This window comes from Lepidochelys kempii, chromosome 5, assembly GCF_965140265.1.
Source record: "Lepidochelys kempii isolate rLepKem1 chromosome 5, rLepKem1.hap2, whole genome shotgun sequence".
NCBI classification, from domain to species: domain Eukaryota; kingdom Metazoa; phylum Chordata; order Testudines; family Cheloniidae; genus Lepidochelys; species Lepidochelys kempii.
This window is the reverse complement of record NC_133260.1, coordinates 45,745,830-45,768,883: the sequence shown is the minus strand read 5'-3', so window position 1 is coordinate 45,768,883 and position 23,054 is coordinate 45,745,830. Positions and strand designations below refer to the sequence as shown.

The 23,054-nt window shown below is 38.2% G+C and overlaps 1 protein-coding gene across 6 annotated transcripts in view; it reads right to left on the bottom strand.

The window, feature by feature from the left end:
• The window catches only part of LHFPL2 (LHFPL tetraspan subfamily member 2), a 195,017-nt gene that overhangs the window by 120,180 nt on the left and 51,783 nt on the right, over positions 1–23,054 (bottom strand). Inside the window, exons 1-3 of one of the 6 annotated variants that reach the window (XM_073344154.1) lie at positions 17,748–18,180; positions 12,846–12,923; positions 10,578–10,711 (exon numbers count right to left, since the gene is read on the bottom strand). The exons of 2 other annotated variants lie outside the window; for them this stretch is intronic. The gene's annotated coding sequence lies outside the window, so the exon portion shown is untranslated. Of the gene's footprint in view, positions 1–10,577; positions 10,712–12,845; positions 12,924–17,747; positions 18,181–23,054 lie in introns of those variants that run through there. 3 more of the 6 variants (XM_073344156.1, XM_073344159.1, XM_073344160.1) reach the window with 3 other exon arrangements.

The following is a 23,054-nucleotide window of genomic DNA, read 5'->3' as shown; positions in this document are numbered from 1 at the left end:
CCTGAAAAGTCCCAAAGTTCCAGAAAGGTATTGAGGTGGCATGTGATGGAGGGGGAAAGAGGTCCATCACTTTCACTCTTTTCATCCCCCCAGCCTCCATTTTTGGGGTGCTCTTCCATTGTTACTGACCTGAAATAACTAGAAATGCAGACCCTGCTGCTGCTCACAGATCCCCCAAGAAGTGACATAGAACTGACATGAATTTTGACAATTTCAGTACTTCCCACAAGGTTCTGAATAGTGGTAGTGAACCAGACTAGAAGCGTATCAATTTTACTCAGTCACAGCTTGTCAAAGCTAAGCAGTTGCAGAGGCACTAGGTTTTTCTCTGCAGACTCATGAAGACACTGCTTCACCAGTTTTTATTTGGATCATATGATTGTGAAGATATTTTGAAGGGTAAGAGCTAGACACTTAATCTTCAAATTAAAGCTTAAATTATATAGCAATTTGTAGTATAGGTCTCCTCATTCTGCAGATCAAATAGCTTTTTCAAGACTTGCTAATCAATCAGTAATAAGCTGGCTGTAACATAAAAACAGACATAATTGTGGTTGTAACATAAAAACATAAGAACGGCTATACTGGTCCATCTAATCCAGTAGCCTGTCTTCCAAAGAGGCCAATGCCAGGTTCTTCAGAGGGGATGAACAGAACAAGTAATCATCAAAGTGATCCATCAAACCACCAAAGCTAACAGAATTGGCTGCTATGCTATGACCCAGCTACTTTTTTTCAAGTTTTAAATGATGGAATCATTAAATGATGGAATCGTCAGTATCCGATACTTACCTTTGAATTAAAGGCACCAGTGCAAAAACTTCTTGCATAAAGGCAGTGCTAGCCCTGACTGCACTTGAATACTTTTTTGCATCGGTGCTATACTTTGAGCTGCTCTCTCTAGACCTAGAAATAGGCTTGATTGGATCTGATTAGTATGTGGATCTGAAATATCCAAAATGCAGTGGCTGCAGAAAATCGTGGAAAAGCAATAAAAAATAAAAATAATCTGCAATTTTCCATGGCTTGTCTGCAACTCTGCCACAATTTTTTTTGACAATCATCCCACAATTGTGAGCTCAAGAGCCACTGAATTCCATTCCCCTCCCCCAATTTATGGACACTGCTGAAACACTTGCACAAAACTAGCTTTCTAAAGGATTTTCTAATAAGCTCCGAGTTTCTACATTGGACCAGAGCAAATTTTCAGTGCTTATCTACAGGATTACCGTCCAGTAGCTGTACTGTAGTTTAAAACCTCTTACAGGCAAAGCTGGCTATTGCTAATCGTTGCCTTGAAAATGGGCTGCTGACATGGAACTACTCTATTCTCCAATATTCTTTTTAGTGTTGATAAACTATCAAAAGGAAGAGAGGTGAAGAAATCTATCAGGTTAAACCTTCAACCATCTTAGGTGGTCCCTAAGCCTTTTGATTTCCGGAAAGAGTCAAATATCTAATTAAAATAGGCCTCTTTCTTGTTCTTTCATTAGCTCTCCTTTTAAAAGGGCTATGAGAGAAAGGCAGACAAATGAAAATGCATCTCTCTACTGTAAGCCAGCCTAACAAAGCATCCAGTCACTTCCCACTGAGCTTCAAGTTCTGTTTGTGTTTGTGTCCATATGTAAGTGATTAAGAATACTGTTTGAAACTTAAATCTACATCTGCTGTTCTGCAGTCTTTGGAAATCAGATGAATTTTTCTGACAATTGTTTGCAAAGATTATAATCACAAACATCTGTAACAGTATCCTTATGTGCAGGAAAAAGACCATAAGTCTGAAAGTTAATATTTTTGTTTTCTCATTTAAATATACTCAAAAATAATCAATTTTAAAAAATCTGCACGTCTGTTCTCAAATAGAGATCATCTGTAATTGCTTGAGAAAGACAGAGTTAAATTCTAAACATATTTTTCTTTCTATAAGTTATTGCCTAATGGTCTATGCAGTGTAATCAGTCAGTTGAAGTCCAACTTTTATATTTTGTTAGGTCGACTATAACATCTGTGCAGAAGTGACAGAAGCCTATGAAAATCCAAACAAGGAAAAAGTGGTTTCTTTATTAAACTTTGATACTGACAATTTCCATTCTATTAATTGTCAAATCCAAAAGGTTTTGAATGGGACTGCATGTGGAAATTACAGAGATATACTTTCTTTAATAACTGGTTTCCAAATCTGTATCTGAAAAAGGTTTTAAAAATAAAAATAAAGTAAATTATTTTTATATAAAACATTTCATATTAAAAATCACTATTTATGGTGCCCACCTCATCACAGACCTTGCATTCAAATACTAACAAACTAAGGAACAGATTCTGCCAATCTTACTCACGTTGAGTAGCACTTCACTCTGTGGAAAGCCCTACCGCGGTGCTCAAATACCATAATGATTAATTTGTACTCAGCTTCCCATGGAGTACCTTCAAAGTAAGGTGCCACTCAGCATGGATAAGGGCAGGGGAGATTCTGTCCCTAAATGTGCTCCAGTGAATAAAAGTTGCACAGTAATGATGAGAGAGTAGAGCTGCCTTACAGCAATTTCCTTTAAAAAAGGGGAAAGAGCTGTTAAATCTTTTCAGGCTGGCTGCTCCCAATGAACATGCATATATGTTGTCAAGGTTCCTTCCCCACTCTGAACTCTAGGGTACAGATGCGGGGACCTGCATGAAAAACCCCTAAGCTAATTTTTACCAGCTTAGGTTAAAACTTCCCCAAGGTACAAACTTTTACCTTTTGCCCTTGGACTTTATTGCTGCCGCCACCAAGCATCTAACAAATATATAACAGGGAAAGAGCCCACTTGGAAACGTCTTTCCCCCCAAAATCCTCCCAAACCTTACACCCCCTTTCCTGGGGAAGGCTTGATAAAAATCCTCCCCAATTTGCATAGGTGAACACAGACCCAAACCCTTGGATCTTAAGAACAATCAAAAAGCAAAAGAATTACCTCTGTAACATCAGGATGGGAAATACCTTACAGGGTAATCAGATTCAAAACACAGAGAATCCCTCTAGGCAAAACCTTAAGTGACAAAAAGACACAAAAACAGGAATCTACATCCCACTCAGCACAGATTATTTTCTCAGCCATTTAAAGGAATCAGAATCTAACGCATATCTAGCTAGATTACTTACTAAGTTCTAAGACTCCGTTCCTTTTCTGTTCATGGCAAAAGCATCACACAGAGAGAACATAATGTTCATTAACTTTGAGCTAAGAAAATTCAATTCCTGAGCTCAAAGAGTTAATACATTTGTTTCCCAAGCACCAAACTAATTACAATGAAGCCCCTTTTGAATAAATGCAGAGGATATAAATATAACCATTAACAGAACACCACAATAAAAAGGAAAGAGCGAAACAAACAGACATGGGCTCATCCAATGGTTCATGCTTTATTCTTCACACAAGAGCCTCACTTCCCCAGTCCAGTCTGTACTTTTACTCTTTTCTGACATTCTTCAAATAGGTTTCAGAGTAGCAGCCGTGTTAGTCTGTATTAGCAAAAAGAAAAGGAGTACTTGTGGCACCGTAGAGACTAACAAATTTATTTGAGCATAAGCTTTTGTGAGCTACAGCATCCGAAGAAGTGAGCTGTAGCTCACGAAAGCTTATTCTTCAAATAGTTGTTTCCTTTTAAGAAGGTTGCTCAAACTTGTTCAGACTGAAGCCAAAACCTTGAGGACAGAGGTGTGTCTCAGGTCAGTCTGTACTAATTCTGAATGACAAAACACTCAAGTATTATACTACAAACCAAGCAGACAAGATTGCACTAAGATTAAGTTAAAGCACTATTTGTTAACATAGTTCATAATTCTGCTTTGAAAGCAAGGTAACATTTTCTCACAAACAATTTATTCATAACCTACAAACCCAACATACATTAAGAAAAGGAGGACTTGTGGCACCTTAGAGACTAACCAATTTATTTGAGCATAAGCTTTCGTGAGCTACAGCTCACTTCATGGGATGCATACTGTGGAAAGTTTAGAAGATCTTATTATATACACACAAAGCATGAAAAAAATACCTCCTCCCACCCCACTCTCCTGCTGGTAATAGCTTATCTAAAGTGACCACTCTCCTTACAATGTGTATGATAATCAAGGTGGGCCATTTCCAACACAAATCCAGGTTACATTTTGTGTGTGTATATCTGTATGGAAGAGAGCATGCATGCAAATAATATGTTCCATCAATTCCTTATCACCTTGTCTTCTGATTGCCCTCATGACTAAAAGGCTAAATGGAAGTCATGTATGCAGTAGTCAGATTGGCCTTTTTCATTTTGTCCTCCTGAAACTGTACCAAAAGCCTGTCTGGAGTCTCTCAGAACATCTGGATTTGACGCTTTTCGCATTTTTCCGGCTAAACAAAGATTCCCCCCTTCTCCCCTGCCAATACCACAAAGGACTTAATGCACCAGCAGAGTCTAGAAACCTGAAACTCAATCCAATATTTTCATAAAATGATTCATAGATTCACACAGACTGAGGCAGACTAAGGGGACTCTTTAAAGCAATCTTTGACTGGATAAGCCTGCACTAATTTCCAGCAAGAGAAAGTACCGGTATAACAGGCAACCCACAGATGATGTATTTAATCAGATTGAAATACAGACGAAAACCAGAAACCATTTACCCCAGTTAGTGCACCCCTACTTTGAAGTATTGTAGCAGCTGGTACAATGTATCTTGTGATCTAAGAAGTGTAGGCAGCTGACCGATAAGACTCAAAGTAGTAGATTCTAAGGATGAAAAGAGGTCAAGGGGGGGGACCAAGAAAGTTGATGAGGCAAAAAAGATCAAAAGTATCCAGATGTTACTGTAAAAAAAAACAAAAAAACAAAAAACAAAAGAACAAAAAACCAGACCACACCTTTTTCTCAGTGAGATAGCAATAGTTACATGCCCTATACCCCTCAACAGCCATACATGTTTGAGAATTGCTGTTACTGAGTGAGATTCACATACACTTGTGTATGGAACACAAACTGCATGTACACACAATGCTACCCTCACATCTCTTGCTGTTGTAATAATCAATGGCCCAATGCCATGTATCTTTAAAACAAATATTCCTTATTTTGCAATGCTTCAGATAGGAACTACTTGATCAATAAAATCTACAAAAAACATACATGCTTGTTGAACTAAATCCTACTCCAGTGATAACCAGGAATAACGAGAGAGAAACAAAGAAGCACAAACATACATTGTTTTTCCATTCTACTAATTGTCAGATCCAAAAGATTTTGAACGACTGCACGTGGAAATTACAGAGATATACTTTCTTTAATAACTGGTTTCCAAAATCTGTATCTGAAAATGGTTTTAAAAATAAAGCAAATTATTGTTATATAAAACATTTCATATTAAAAAATCCATATTTATTGTGCCCACCTCATCACAAACCTTGCATTCAAAACACTAACTAACCAAGGAACAGATTTGGTCAACATTACTCATGTTGAGTGGCACCTCGCTCTGTGGATAGCCCTACTGAGATGCTTAGATGCCACAATTTTACTTTCATAATTTGAACAGAAAATTGTGCAACTTATATGGAAAGAAAACCTGTTTCCGTGTATTTGGCATAGTGATTCATTCAAGAAATGTTCATCTATATGAGTAGCCTGTTGTAGTAATACATAAAAATCAGTAAGATCTTGGTTATTTTGCTGTCTAAAAAAGAAATTACCCTGTAAGGTATTTACCATCCTGATTTTACAGAGGTGATTCTTTTTACTGTTTCTTCTATTAAAATGTTTCTTGTCAAGAACTGAATGCTTTTTTCATTGTTCTAAGATCCAAGGGTTTGGGTCTGTAGTCACCTATGCAAATTGGTGAGGATTTTTACCAAAGCTTCCCCAGGAAGTGGGATGCAAGGGTTGGGAGGATTTTGGGGGGAAAGAAGTTTCCAAACAAGGCTTTCCCAATAAACCCAGATAAACGTTTGGTGGTGGCAGTGGAAGTCCAAGGGCAAAGGGTAAAATAGTTTGTACCTTGGGGAAGTTTTAACCTAAGCTGGTAAAAGTAAGCTTGGGGGATTTTCATGCAGGTCCCCACATCTGTACCCTAGAGTTCAGAGTGGGGATACAGACTAACACGGCTGCTACTCTGAAATCTGCTGTCTAAATCAATCTTACTGGAAATAGGCTAATTTGCAAACTTCACTATTCTGACTGTTTTTCTAATTAGTTCTGAATTTATGAATTGATAATGGGACCTGTTTGTACAAGATTTCTTCCATTTTCTTCAGCCCCGAGACTTAAACAACCTTCATTGAAGTATCAGCCAAATATTGGCTAGTGTGATGAAAAATACAGGTAACTTAATTTCAGCTAAATGATTAGGGAAAGCTACATCCTGCCACTTCTTCTACGTAAGATTAGAGGTTTTCATGGCCTCTGGGAGGAAAGACTTATCAGGGAAAGAGAACAAAAGGAAAGGAAGGAATGGAAATATTGGGTGTATGAAGGGAATGCAGAATGGAAGTGTGAAGCAGACCTTTAGAGTTTATTATAACAGATCATTCATCATACATATCAAGGAATGAAGACCATATGCTTTCAAAATATTTGAGTGTTACAACTTGTGCTTACAACCATTTCATAGGCTGCCAAATGACAAAAAGTTCCTAAGCTAAGTTTTCTCTGAACGGACATGTTGATGCCTTCCATTTCTCCAGCACTAGCTTTTTAGACATTAGAGAGGGCATACACAAGCCAGTATTCTTTTTAGTCTGAAGCCAGAAACCTTGGAATTGCCACCTATATGAGCAGTTTTCATAACTGTCACTTGGAGGACAAAGGGAACACTAGAACACACCACCTCCCCCAAATCCTTTAACCACAGAGCATTCCCACAGCACCTATAGTAGCTTGTCTACTGAAGTGCCAGCAGGCATCAATGTCTTTTATCCCAGTCTTATAAATTCTAGTTCGAATGGAAGTGGAACAGTATTTTCTGTTGTAAGAGTCTATCACAGAGGCCTAAGAAATCATGTTTATGTTAATGACCCCTCAAGAAAGGCCACATTCTTGCATTCCAGAAGTACAGTAAAAACTAAATTCTGTTACTGGTTTGCACATGATCACTAATAAAATGAAAAAATGTAGATGTTTACAGGCTAGTCTTTACGTATCCTAGCAGACTGAGTGACCTTGGATATGCAAAGGTACACATTCAGCATTATGGACCAAATTTCCCATAGGGTTCCTCTGATGCAATACATACAAACACAACTACCCATTATGAAAATGAGTACCATTATGTTTGTAAATTGATGGATCCACAATTACTGAGGAATGTATTAAGGAAGGGATATTGAAAACATGTCCCTTGGATGGCAAAAAAGAGAGGCCACTTCCATTATGTTAACTGAATGTAGTTGGCCACGTGTAGGATAGAAGATCTTCTCCACAGTGAATATCCTGTAAATAAGAACGCACATATAGGTTGCAGCTTCTATGACTTCTTCCACTTCTCTGAAAACAACAAGCTGACCCAGAAAGGCATGCTCCTCTGTGGCTGTGCTGTAAGTATGGTATTTTAAGGTAAAGCAGCCTCATGCTATAAGAAGCCCTTGGTTCACATTACCCAGCAAATACAGTGGTTTAGGATTTCAACTTGCAATATATATCATCCTTAGGTGAAGTGAATAAACAATTCATATTTTCTCTTAAAAATATTTAAAATGTTGACATTTTTAAGTACAGCATGAGTGAAAGACTAACAAATCTAATGGCACTAAAAACCATGAACAACCACCTTTAATATTGTTTATGTCCTGATGGGTACACTGAAGGTATTTGTTCCTCTGGGATATTTAAACAATTTGATATACAGGGGATTAATTCACTCATTGGAGTATTTTTGTATTGCCTGCTCACAAGTTTAAAGACTGCAAAAAGTCTATGTGGTTGATTGACATGCTGCCATATGTTGTTCTTGGTTCTCAGCATCTATGCAATTTAGTAATTCTGAATTGTATTAGTACTTACACACTTCTACTACGAACACAAAATAAATACATGTGTAATTTTTCAGCTTTTAAAATAAAAGGGAGACTTGCTCTCCCTTTATTTAAATGCCTAGCTTTAGGCACCCTGTTTTGAAAATCTTGGCTTCCATAGCTACTATTTTTCTCTGTTTATCAAAGAATGAAAAAAAACAAAACAAAACCCTGTATGCCCAGAGTATATACTTATATTTCAGATGATAATTAAGCAGACAACAAGCTAGATATGCAGATTGATGGACAGGGTACTACTGAGAAATAGTATTATTCATCTCAACACTACAATCAATAAAGATAGGTCTTCCCTCTAAATCTTAAGGCACATTTAATATCGCTGCATTTAGTCCAAAATTAATCTCTACAGCTGATCTATTTTTTAGCTGTTGGTTATTTTCTGGTGCTGTTCAAATGCAGGCTTCAATGCAAAACAGGCTGCTAAAGCCACTGTGCAGACACCTTGTCTCAGTCAAGGAGGCAAGGATTCTCCTTACTAACTAGAAAAAACATTTTTTTATTCATTTTCCCTTCAGATTGTTTCAAATTTCACAGAACTAGCCAAATATCTGAAACAGTGAATCAGTTCTTGGCTTCAAACTTATTCACTGCATCAAATGTAGTTTAAGTCATTTTTACTCCAAAATCCTTATACACAAGTGATCAATTAATGTGTGCAGTGTTGTTGTAGCCCTGTCAGTCCCAGGATAGAGAGACAAGGAGGGTGAGGCAATATCCTTTATTGAACCAACTTCTGTTGAAACCTCACCAACAGAAGTTAGCCCAATATAAGATATTATCTCACCCACCTTGTCTCTCCAATTAGTTTTATATCTTAGTCCACGTCCATTTTCTGGCAAACTAGACATTTGGATATACGTTAGGTTCTACCCATAATACATATGCAGCATAAATTGTCAAGGCTTGCAGCATTTCACACAAATTAAAAGAGAACTGTGCCTTCAGTTTAAAAGTAACATTCAGGCTTCCAAATGTGTTTGATATTTTTAAATCTGTTTTCGTTGAACATGTTGCCAGTTTAACAAAACATTTTACAAAGCTTCATGCAAGAGCTGTAATAAATTTAAAGCATTTTGTATGACATCCTAATATACAGCTTTATTTAGAAACAGAACATATATTTGTTTATTTAGAAACAGAACATATATTTGTTCTGTTACCTTACAGTTCAGCAATTCACAGTGAAAACTGACTGCCCTCAAAACAGTAAGACAAAATAAGCTTTGAAAGCTCCAATTTTCTTAAAGAAAAATCAGAATACATGATTAGTTTTCATTATAATCTTTCAAAGACAGGCAAACCAAGCACAGATTAGCGAAGTCTATGTACGGTGTATTACACTAGGGTTAACTTGGTGGAAACCCTATCTGTTTGAGATACCTGGGACAGCTTTCAACAGGAAATGTCAACTCCATATATTTTACTGGTGTGGCCTTTCAGAGACCATAAAAAACTAGGTCCTGTCATCTGTGCATAGATATTTAAAATCACATGGCACTTATTTTAAGAGTAAGGCTTTATTACTGATTTTCTTGGCCAAAATTTTCCCTCTTCACATTATGCATCAGGCTCTGTACTATTTGTCCACTTGGCTGCAATCCTTCACCCCAACAAGTTATGGCAACTAGTAACAGTCTTCTTCATAGGGTATATGCAATGTGCCTCAGGTGGCACATGACCAGGATTCATCACTGAATTTGGTCTGTTGGTTGGATCATTAACTTTTCCGGCCCAGGCTGGGCTCTGATGGGGAGTGCGACATGAACACTGATCCAGTAGATACCTGGAAACTATTTTCTCTATGTATATAGTTTGGAACACAATTTGGGCTGCTTTGTGGAAAGAATTATCTTCATATATATAAGCAAGGAATCATCATTATAATTCAGTGTGTCCATTGTGAAAAACAAAGCTCCATATTTATGATTAAATTGTTTTATTACATGGGGGCCAGCACACAATGTGGAAGATACTCACTTGGTGTAAATTCAAGCATGAGCAAGGGTTGCCAATGTCACCAGTCCCTATTTAGAAAAATAAGAAATAGGGAGGCCCTTGCATGGCTACCCATGCAAGGGTCGGATTGTGACTGACTCTTAACGAAAAGGTTGTTTGCATGATTTTGTTTACTGATTTAAAGGTGTGGGGCCAAATCCTTACCTGATGTAAACTGGCATAATTCCACTGACTTCAGCTGAAGTAAATAAACCAACGTATGCCAGTTCACTATTTGACCCATTAGCTGGGTTAACAAGAAGCTGAATAAAGAAATCACACAGCCCCTTTATTGCATTCCAGTTCTCTGGCTCCCAATCAGCACTTGGGTCCAGTACAGTGAGAAGTTATTTAAAAACTCTGCTCACTATACAAAATGTTCTTTTGACCCCAAAGGGTCAGCCATGTACCAGGTCAATATTGGTCTGGATCTTACCCAAAATACCGCACTGCTAGCCAATCCTTGTCTAAAACTAAAGGTTTATTATAAAGAAAGAAGAAGAAGAGAGTTGTTAAATGGTAAAGCAAACAGGTACATACAGAGACTTCAAAGTCCATATATCAAGTTCTTAGCAGTACTGGTGAGTTTGCTGGCTTGAAAGTCCCTCTGGCACACATCCAAAGCTTGGATGGGTCATTCAGTCCTTTATTCAGAGCTTCGGTTTGTAGAAAAGCTACAAAAGGTAAGAAGCAGGAATGAAGACAAAATTGAGATGATGCAGCTGCCTTTTATATTCTTTTGCCATGAGGTCTGTATTTCCTGTGTCTCAAACACAAGCTTCACAGCACATGAAAAAGCCTTAGAGTTCTTTGTCCCTAGGCATGCCCCTAAATCTCTTGCTGACTCATCAGGTGTAGTCCCTGACATTATCAATGGGTTTATTGTACAGCTGATGTCCCTTAATGGGCCATCAAGCCGGCTTAGTGCTGATGCCATTCTGTCTGGAGATGTCACCCAGAGAAACAGCACAAAATTGAAAATACAAACATACCAAACATATCTATAACTCACAATCTAAAGGTGATGCAAACATATAAATAAGATCATCATATTTGTCAAATTATAACATTTTCATAGATACCTTACATGGCATATCTGGTCAGATTCCTTGCAATATTATAATATTGGTGTTAACAGTATCATAGAGTGTCTCCATATTTCATAAAAAGAAAAGGAGTATTTGTGGCACCTTAGAGACTAACAAATTTATTAGAGCATAAGCTTTCGTGAGCTACAGCTCACTTCATCGGATGCATAGTGTGGAAAATATAGTGGGGAGATTTTATATACACAGAGAACATGAAACAATGTTACTACACAGACTGTAATAAGAGTGATCAGGAAAAGTGAGCTATTACCAGCAGGAGGGGGATGGGACGAATACTTTTGTAGTGATAATCAAGGTGGGCCATTTCCAGCAGTTGACAAGAACAGTAGGAGGGGAAATAAACAAGGGGAAATAGTTTTACTTTGTGTAACGACACATCCACTCCCAGTCTTTATTCAAGCCTAAGTTAATTGTATCCAGTTTGCAAATTAATTCCAATTCAGCAGTCTCTCATTGGAGTCTGGTTTTGAAGTTTTTTTGTTGAAGAATTGCCCCTTTTAGGTCTGTAATCGAGTGACCAAAGAGATTGAAGTGTTCTCCGACTGGTTTTTGAATGTTCTAATTCTTGACGTCTGATTTGTGTCCATTTATTCTTTTACATAGAGACTGTCCAGTTTGGCCAATATACATGGCAGAGGGGCATTGCTGGCACATGATGGCATATATCACATTGGTAGATGCGCAGGTGAACGAGCCTCTGATAATTGCATGGCCCACCTTGATTATCACTACAAAAGGTCCCCCCCGCTCTCCTGCTGGTAATAGCTCACCTTTCCTGATCACTCTTGTTCCAGTCTGTATGGTAACACCCACTGTTTCATGTTCTCTGTGTATATAAAATCTCCCCACTATATTTTCCACTGTATGCATCTGATGAAGTGAGCTGTAGCTCACGAAAGCTTATGATCTAATAAATTTGTTAGTCTCTAACGTGCCACAAGTACTCCTTTTCTTTTTACGGATTCAGACTAACACAGCTGCTACTCTGAAAACTCTCCATATTTCATACAGTGTCACAACTTGGTCAGTCATTTTGCTGTGAGAATATAATAGTAAATGAAATAATGAATGGCTCTTGGGTAATGCGGATTGCTAATTTGGTTCCTGAACCACTGATGTCTGAGTGATACTGATCTACTGTAACAAGATAAAGGAAACTACTTTAAAGATGATGAAGAAAGGAAAAATCCCTTGAAGCCTCTTTAGTACTTGCTTAGTGAATTTATGGCCTTTGCAAATTCTTACCACTTACCTACAGCACTAAATTCCTAAGGGAAAGCAAGAAACACACACTAAAAGGGTACACTTCCTTAGTTGAAGTGTTTTGGTTAAGTAATGTGTTTACACTGTACCAAACAGCTTTGGTTCAAGGACTCTACCCAGTTTTGCAAAATAAACACGTTACAATATTCAGTCAAAAGGATATCTGCAAATTAAAAGTATTTTACTGGTTCAATACAATGTTAATGGAATTTTCATTTGTTTCCTACTTTAATTTTAAGAAAGGGTTTTATGATAAATGCACATTTGCTGTTTTTATTGCCACATATTATGGAAGAGATCAAGGAATTCTCTTTCCCAGACCCTATTCTGAGTGAATGACAGAAGTGCTATTCATGGACTTATTTGCTGTACAAATTAGTTGCTTAAGGACTACTGATAGATACATAATATTTATTTTAAGGGTAAAATTGCTTACTCTAATGCATGGTGTTTTCATATTCCTTCCATTCACCAATCCATATACAGACATGGCATCATTGCCCAAAGGATTTGGCTACATGTACCAAAAGAGGAAAACAAAAAGATTATAGTTGTCTACACACAAGCCTTGTCTACATGGAGAAGCTGCACTGATATAAGTAAAACTGGTTTAAAAAGCTAGTTAGTTAAAGCAGTGTAAACCCCTGTGGGGAGGACACTTATACCACTGGTTATATTTGTTTAGTTTGCACCTGTACTTTTTCCAACACAACCAATAAAAAACAGGTTTAAAGAGTATCACCCAGAGGTTTCCATCTGTTTAACAAAGTGCTTTAAAAATCATAACTTTACTTAAATCACAGCAAATTTATGTGAGGCCAAGGCCTGAAAAAAATCTGTCTGTCTTCCACGCATCCCCCTAATCACAGTCAAGATACAAATAGATTAATTTGAGCATAAGCTTTCCTGGGTAAAAACCTCACTTCTTCAGATGCATGGAGTGAAAGTTACAGATGCAGACATAGCATCTGAAGAAGTGAGGTTTTCAGGGGCATGCCCAGGGACAAAGAACTCTAAGGCTTTTCCAAGTGCTGTGAAGCTTGTGTTTGAGACACAGGAAGTACAGACCTCATGACAAAAGAATATAAAAGGCAGCTGCATCATCTCGATTTTGTCTTCATTCCTGCTTCTTACCTCTGGAGTAGCTCCATGCATCTGAAGAAGTGAGGTTTTTACCCACGAAAGCTTATGCTCAAATAAATCTGTTAGTCTTTAAGGTGCCACTGGACTCCATTTGGTTTTTGTGGATACAGACTTACACGGCTACCCCCGATACAAGATACAAATAGATCACCACCTTAGAGACTGTGACCAGCAGTATGCAGGGAAAACGAGGAGCCCCACCATCACACAATATCTAAAATAATGTTCCTGAAGACAACAGTGGCAGAGATCAGCCAGTCCAGTCTGAAGTGACAAAATTATAAAACCACTCAGAACTATCTCTAAACAGTCTTCTGTTTTCTTAGATTCTACTAACAGAGCTTGAGAAGGTTTGGGGTTAATATATCTTTTGAAGGGGAAAGGAGAAAAAACTGCTTGCAATGGAGAGAGTTCCAGTTGTATCTCAGAATGAGTGACCATGATCTTTTGCCTCCTGATCTGAACAGAGGCAGGCTCCCTAAGGAGGTAGCAATTATCTATTCCTATAGGAGATAAGGGGAAAAAATATGATTTAAGAAAATACTACTGAGGTTTATGATGTGTTTTGAGTTCAATAGCAAAATACATTTGTCACATCCACCAAATTACATTTGTCACATCCACCATCCAAAAAGCCCTAAATCATAAAAATGTCCCTCTCCACGTTCTTGTATGCCATTTCAACGCTTGCTTTGGTTTATTTTCCTTTCATTTTTCTGTTACTTGCATCCTTACACATACCTTCCCATCCCCCCATCTCTTTCATAAAAGTTTGAAAGTAAATTTAGTGAAAGGGTCTGGCTTGACTAACCTGAAGAGTAAAATTCTCAATCTACCTACTGACTACATTCAAACCAGCTGCAGTAATGCTAGGTTTCCTCAGAGCGTCTTGCCAGTGTTCTGGAAGCATCACCACAACAGGTCAGAGGACAGTTCAATCTCCATGCCCATTAAAGTCTGGGCCTCTCTCTGCTGAGATCGAGTGTTTTTTTGTTATATGGATACATGACCACAAGGGACTAGATCAAGCCAACTAATTTAGTTCAAAGAGACCACTAAACAGTTATCATATATTAAGGAACTGTGGTTACTGCCAACCTCAGCAGCTTTTAGTGACCTAGAGGTGGAAAGCTCTGCATCAGGCTGGCAATCTGGGAGGCCAGTGTGCCAGCATCCCTAGCTGGCGCAAGAGTGAAGGCCCATACTCAAGAAACCAACTCTTTAAACAGTCTTGCCAATTGCCAGTCTCTAACTTCCTTTTTCAGCGAAGATTTATTGAGAAGACTGTGGAGAGGCAACCCTCGCATTTTCTAGGATCCTCAGTTTAACTTGTCCCCTTTTGTTGTAAATTTTAGGATAGGTCATGGAGACTATGACTGTATTACATGTTTTTATAGGCAGATGACTGGAGAGGAAAGATGATTCTCTGGCTAACATACTGGAATATCTCCGGAGATTTGAGTTCAACTCCCAGCTCTGCCACAGACTTCATGTGTGCCCTTGGGCAACTCATTTAACTTCTCTGTGCCTCATTTCCTCAACTGTAAAATGGGGAACTAATCATAGTTCCTTACTCACACCTCTTATCTGTCTTGTCTATTTAGACTGTAAGGTATTTAGACCAGAAACTGTCTTACAAGTCTTCTCAACAATGCCTAGCACAATGGGGCCTTCCATCTTGGTGGCGGTCTCTAGAGATGGTGCTATAATACAAATTCTGAAGGCTTCTAGCCTACATGTGTGAGGTTGCTAGGACAAACAGTCAGGCAGTTTGGGCTGCAATGCTATTGATACATTGATGACACTCATCTACATCTCCTTTCCATCCAATTCAAACAATACAGTCTCTTTATTGTCCACATTGTCTCGCTGAAGTTGCAACTTGGATTTGAGCTAGTAGTCTATTAATAGGCAGATAGCTCTTCGTGTTCCAGTCTAAAGTCTCATTCCCTCTCACAATCCCAGGTGCGTCTGCATTCCCATGCTTAATTATTAGACAATAGGTCATTCTCCTTCAACCATAGCTATACATTTCCCACATTTCTGATACTCCGGTATGGATTTTACATTTTACTCTTGATAGGCACTCTGTTTTAATTTTAAAAATAGTGATTATATAGTAATGAAACTGTCATAATACCAATTATTTGTACTCACATCCCAAGAACATAATTTAACCTGTTTCAATATAAATGTAATACCGGTGGGGAGAGGAAAATGGACTTTCAGTATGGAATGCCACTTTCCAAAACTGCAACCACAAACAATTTAAAAAACACAAAACCAAAAACTCAGAAATCATTGCAAACATTTACAGGTACTGAATTTACTATGAAATCTAATGACACTGTACAAATTGGTCAGTTACAAAGTAATGCTAGTTTTGCTGAATGTAAAAAAATGTTCAATTGTAGGGATGCTTTCAGATAGTGAAAAGGAATACGTATTTTAGCTAAAAGGAAGTGCAGAAATAAAATGCATGGCATAAAGGTGAAATGTAGGAAGAAAATGAAGGATACCACAAATGCTATGTGTAAGCAGTCAAAGTAACGAAAGGGAAAAGAGGATCAGATGACATTCAAAAGTGATCAAAGGATATGAACAGAAGTGGTGGAATAAAGAGGTGATAATTGTATTTAGCTGGAAAATAAAACTGTAAGGGATCAGAAATGGATTAGAAACAGATGAGTCTATCATTTAATCTAGGTGGGAACACAGAAAGATCATAAATTTAGTTTGGGTGGTGTTTTGGTAGACAACTGAAAATTCTCAATGGGCAGGACAAAGCAAGGACTTCAGATTTGGCCCAAGATTTCATGAAGTAGTTACAATGACATAAAAAATGAGGAATTGAACTATATTTTAGAAACGTATTCTCATTGCTCTCTTATTGTTGACTTGTAAATAACATTAGACTGTGTTAACAATATGGTTTGTTGTGGGCAGTAATAATTATGATTTATTTGTACTGCAATAGAGCTCAAAGTCTCAAATTCAGAGACCTCATTGCTCTAGGTACTGTACAAAGAAATGAAACCAGACTGACCTCTTACAAGAATCATCAGCAGGGTTGGAACTCAGATTTTAAATACTTGAGCTACAGTAGTAGTAGTAGTATGCTACTATCCTCTATGTGGATAATCCACTGGAAGGGTATATGCCACACAAGTTCTACTTCTCGCTTTGTCACCAATTCAGTCTGTAGCTTTGGGCAAGCAACTTAGCTTCCTTGTGCCTCAGTTTCCTCTTCCATAAAATGCGGATGGATAATCCTTATCCAATTTTTTTAAGAAGTTTTAAAATACTCAGATTGAAAGTATAGTATTAGTAGTAAGGTTGATTCTGACAATATGTCAAATTCCATGCATTTATTTTAAAAAAATCAATAGTTTATTTTGTTATAATCATTTTTTGCAACAGATATTTAATTTTGGCCTAATTCTCTGCTCCAGATGTTCAAATCCACTCAAACTGACAATGCTAATAACTTTTTTGAAAAGAAAATCAGCATAAATTCCTTGCATTATTGTCATATCCATGGGCTCCTGAAAAGATTAACTCATTATCTGGCATCATTTCTTTCTAGCTTTGTTTTCATTCTTTCCTCCCCTTTCTAAAGCTGACTGCTCAAGTACCATGACTGTAATTAAGAATTTATGCGAGCACATCAATGATTCAATAGATTGCAAAAGAAAATAGAGTAATGTAACAATAGAGCATTTCTGACTATTTCATCCTTTTTCTGAGATAATCTTGTGTGCCCCACCACCACAGCCCCAGTCAAACTCCCACTCCTGGACATTCCCCAGGCCACTTTGTTTGGGTCCCATACACTGGGCTTATGTGCTTTTAAGCTTTTCTGAGCCTAAGCAGAGTCCAGGCTCTAGCTTTCTCGGAACACTCTTGCGGTGCAGATTCTCTAGCACCTATCTGAAAAGCTGAGACCCCGCGGTCCAACTGCGCAGCCCTTCAGACTAGTGCTGGGTCCCCCAGACTCCCCAATTGCTTAAGCACCCTCTTTCCCAGAGTTCCAACCTAGTGGGCACTCTAGTTTACAATTTATATCTTCAGAGACGTGATAGTTAAAGCAAAAAGATGCAAGCCTTGCACGGGGCTTCTAAAACTATATTTCTTTACTGTGGACAGCACAAGAGATACACAGATCTAGGTAAAAAGCAATAAAACATCTATGTACCATTCCCTGTCATAGTTTCCTCACCACTCTTCAGTATTCTTTGGGATTTGGTCAGAGTCCTTAGGGGTCCAGGATCTCCCTCCTGCAACTCTCAGTTTCTCCTCCAATTTAAGGTGCCACAAGTACTCCTTTTCCTTTTGCGAATACAGACTAACATGGCTGCTACTCTGAAACCTGTCAATTTAAGGAGTGTCTCTGTCCAGTGCCAACTGCCTTCAGCCTTGGCAGGTCCTGCAATCAAGAAGTCTCCTCTCCCGTCCCTTTGCTCCTCTCTCCTGCCCCAATCTTCCTTTGTCTGTCTGACCCACCCAGTCATTGCAAGGGGCTGCCCAAACACCTCATTTATTTATTCCCTCTGCTAGGGAAACTGCATTCCTTCAAACTCCTGCCCTCTGTAGAGAAGTTGGCAAAAACTGGTTTATCTCAGATGCAGTTCCTCTTTTGTTCTTTCCCACGAAACGAAAGTTCTGATTAGGAACTGACAATCTTTAACAACCAATCTATTCATAGACAGATGTCCCAGTGCCAGCCCCCTTCCCTTAGCTCAACAGTTTGAACTAACGATACAGTGAAAGACAGCCAAAAGACATAAGGATACAGACAGTTCATAAAATCAAACTGAATTTAATAAGTTGTACACAGATTCCTCAAATCATCACAGGCACACTGAATACAGAAATATCAACAAACAATTAAAATCTCCTTTCCTAAAGTAAATAATGGCATAGTAGTTTAAAGATTAAAATAAAGGCAGGGAGAGGTCACATTGCTCTTTTTACCTCTATAAAACTATTATTGTGGTCTCTCTGCTCAAATCTTAAGAAAAACTAGGGTCTGGGCTACAGTCTGAATTTTCTACAACATTGATTTTTAGCTTTCTTAATGTCAGAGGAATTCACTAATAGTTCTCAGCTGCATGGGACAATGTCCCACCAGTCTTTTGTTACAAATTAATGCAAAGATGGTTGCTCATTCTCTGCCTAAAGGTATCTACCACGCACCATAAACTTCAGTCCTAGGCACTGTGAATCCAGACAAAGCACAGGATTATCCAAACAATCCTGAGAAAATTCTTTACCTTACGTTAGGCCTCACTGCAGTTAACCACCTGTGCATTCTTTATAATTAATCATAGTGTACTTCCCTCTTCGCCCCACTAACCTCTTTGGAAGCCTCTGATATGCAGAAAAATGCTCAAATTTGAGTACGTCTCAAAAAAGAACTCTTTGTTCTTCACTGTAGACAATTCAGCAACAATAATAATATGTACAACTGCCCTGCTGGGTCACTGAAATGATAAAGGTAGATTTGAAGGAACGATAAAGAATTAACCATTTTAGAAATTTTATCTGCCACAAAAGGATTGAGTATCTGTCTATTAAAAATAACTGCTGTGATAAAAAACTATAAGCAGGTATGACTGACCTCTTGCAGGCTATATTTAACTGCCATACTCAGGGTACCAAGAGCCTATATTCTACTGTTGTTCTTTTAAAGTGACAGGGACATCACAGCAGCAAAGTATAACATACAGTACAGATTAACTTTGCATTTGTGAAAAACATTTGCAAAATTTTCAGTTTGGAAAAAAAGATCTAGATTTAAAGGATATCTAGTAAACACAAAATTACACGGTACATTCAGAAGTGTTCAGCGCCAACCTAACTCAATTCCCATTAACTGCAATGGAAGCAAAATTAGGCCATTGTGGAGTGCATCTGAAAATGCCAGCCTCAAAACATGAAAAGTACTTTCACAGCTCTCTAAAACAGCTGACTCTGTTAAATCTTTTAAACTGAAGTTTTAACTTAATTACGTTTCTTGACCACCAAGACCTTTTTAAATCTATTAATATTCTGCAACAGGATTCAATTTATCTTCCAAGAAAAGTCAAAATACCTTTCACAGGGCTTGTCTATGTTTTAAACTATTTCACCTTTAATACGATTTTTTAATTCAAGAATAGCTATCTGACAACACTATGCTAGCAATGGAAATACCCATGAAAATACATGAGAAAGTTCCCATCAAATAGATGACCATCACTAACAACTACATGAAGGATATCAATGGGAGGAACTAGAGTAATATTATTCTACGGGAGAAAGGGAAAATTAGATATGTTAGTTAGATGTATTCAAGTCTGCAGAGCCTGATGAAATTCATCCAAGGGTACTTAAGCAATCTCAGAACGGTTAGCAATTATCTTCGAGAACTCATGGAGGAAGTGAGAGATCCCAGGGGACTGGAGAAGAGCAAAACTGGTACCTATCTTTAAAAAGAAGGAAAAGATGACCCAGAGAATTATAGACCAGTCATCCTAACTTAGATACCTGAAAAAATACTGGAACAAATTACTAAACAATTAATTTGTAAGCATGTACAAGATAACAGGGTTATAAGGAATAGCTAGCATAAAATTGTCAAGAACAAGTTATTCCAAACCAACCTAATTTCCTTCTTTGACAGGGTTATTGGGCTAGTGGATGGGTGGAGGAAGTGGTAGAAGTGATAGATCTTCATTTGAGTAAGGCTTTTGACACAGACCCACATGACATTCTCATCAGGAAACTAGGGAAATGTGATCTATATGAAATTACTATCAGGTGGGTGCAAAGAGTAGTTATCAAAGGTTTTCTGTCAAACTAGAAGGGCACATCTAGTGAGGTCCTATAGGGGTCAGCCCTGTGTCTAGTATTATTCAATATTTTCATTAATGACTTGGATAATGGAGTGGTGAGTATGATTATAAAGTCTGCAAATGACACCAAGCTGGGTGGCATTGCAAGCACTTTGATGGACAGGACTAGAATTCAAAACAACCATGACAAATTGGAGAACTGGACTGAAATCAACAAGATGAAATTCAGAAAAGACAAGTGCAAAGAAGAAAATAAAAAATCAAATGCACAACAACAAAATGGTGAACAACTGGCTAGGCGGTAATACTGCTGAAAAGGATCTGGAGATTATAGTGGATCACAGATTGAACGACAGTCAACAATGTGACTATGAAAAAGGCTAATACAGCTCAGGTGTGCATTAACAGGAGACAGTGCTTAATTTATGCCAGGCCTTGCCGGGGCTCTAGGCTTGGCAATTCATAGCTCCAGCACCTCTAGGCTTGCTGCATCAGTTATGAAAGAAAAAAATTCACAGAATATCAGAGTTGGAAGGGACCTCAGGAGGTCATCTAGTCCAACCCCCTGCTCAAAGCAGGACCAATCCACAATTTTTGCCCCAGATCCCTAAATGGCCCCCTCAAGGATTGAACTCACAAACCTGGGTTTAGCAGGCCAATGCTCAAACCACTGAGCTATCCCTCCTCCCCATTGCTTGAGCCCCGGCACCTCTCTCATTACAAATTAAGCACTGACAGGAGTGTTGTATGTAAGACACGGGAGGTAAGTTGTCCCACTCTACTTGGCACTTGTGAGGCTTCAGCTCAAGTACTGTGTCCAAATCTTGGTGCTACTTCACGAAAGATGTGGATAAACTGGAGAGTCCAAAGGAGACCAACAAAACTGATAAAAGATTTAGAAAACCTGACTTATGAGGAGAGTTTAAAAAATGCTGGGCAGGTTTAGTCTTGAGAAAAAAGACACCTGAGGGGGGATCAGATAAAAATCTTCAAATATATTAAGTATTGTTATAAGGAGGACGGTGATCAATGGTTCTCTATGTCCACTGAAGGTAGGACAGGTAGTAATGGGCTTAATCTCCACTATACAAATTGTTCCAATGCCACTGGGTCCTGCCTGAGTACAGGGGGCTGGACTTGATAACCTCTCAAATTTCCATCTAGCCACAAATTTCTATGGTTACATAAAAATTAGTTTTCATATCTGTGGTTTGGTTTCTGTTTAGATTTGTATATGGTGCCTCATCATTATTGTAACTAAAAACGTACATGAATTATCTTCACAATGCCTCCATGAGGGAAGTATTAGCCCAATTTTACTGAGCGAGAACACAGACAGAAAGTTTAAAGTGGCTAAGAGCACAGAGGAAGTTGGTGGCAGAGCCAGGAATTGAACCCAGATCTTGAGTCTCAGCACTTTAACCACAAGGCTATCCTCTCTCTCTCTTTCTGATAGGAAGTATCCCTGGTTCTGGCTTTTATTGCTGGATATCCTATTTCTACTGTTTCAGAGCTAATTACTAAAAAACATCCTCCCTTTTTATTCCTCTGTTGCTGCTGCCAGCTCGCTGTGGGCTCAGTCCGGCAAGGTGCTGAGCACTCTGGCGCCAGTCCAGCAAACTATTTAAGCACTGTATCAAGGATCAATGTTGCAAGATTGAGTCTCCTGTTGGGATGCTGCTCAACTGCCTGAGACAGGCCAGGAGACACTGACTTGTTTTAACTTCCAGAATGGATGCAACAGGCATGAATTTCATGCAGACATATGACAGCTATTCTCCTAACGCACAAACAATAATTCATTCCATGTTTACAAATGGTATGACATAATGTAATGCAGGGTTATATGGACAGAGCCATGTAGAATTACTATGAGAAACCAAATTACAAAAATAAAAACTAATTTTACCTCTCTATTATGTAGGATTCACTTCCCTTACTGCTGGGAAACAAACAGTGAACAGCCAACAGTTACACAAGTAAACAAATGAAATAAGACATCATCTAATCTAAAATAACAGAGGTTCAAAACTTACTCAATAACTAGCTAAGCCTCCCCACCCTGCAAAAACAAGAGTTTTAAGTCAAAGCAAGCTTTTCGATTTTTATTTTTACTTAATGGAGTTGAGACTGGGCTGGTGTATGCTGTTTCTGAAGGTTCTTCCAGGCTAGTACATGTTTCTTACAGTGCAATCAAGGATAGCGCTCAACTTCATTATAAAAAGCTGTAATACCTTTCTGCCCAAGATATTACCATACCTCTAACAATTCCCATTAGGGATTCCTTACAGGCTGATCTAAAAGTCTGAGAACTAGTCACCTGAAGTCATCTGGAGAAGAATGCTTTGCATATCTTTTAACTCTTCTTGTGTTTCTCCTCCCCAATAATACACACAGATCATCGAATTTCCTCCACAGTTTCATTTTGTGAAGATAGAATTTTATAGCTCTTACCACACTAGGATACAGAAGTGTTTTTCTAACTTGTGTAAAAGGAGAAAAAAGAACAAAGATATGGTCTTATAAGTGAATTGTGGCATTCTTTGTAAGAACAAATTCTGGGTTCATATGAAGGGCCACTCTGTCAGAAAATAAATGAAGATAAAGTCTTTTGATGGAAAAGGCTCCTGGTTCGCTGACTCTTTCTGCTGTGGTTAAAAAGCCAA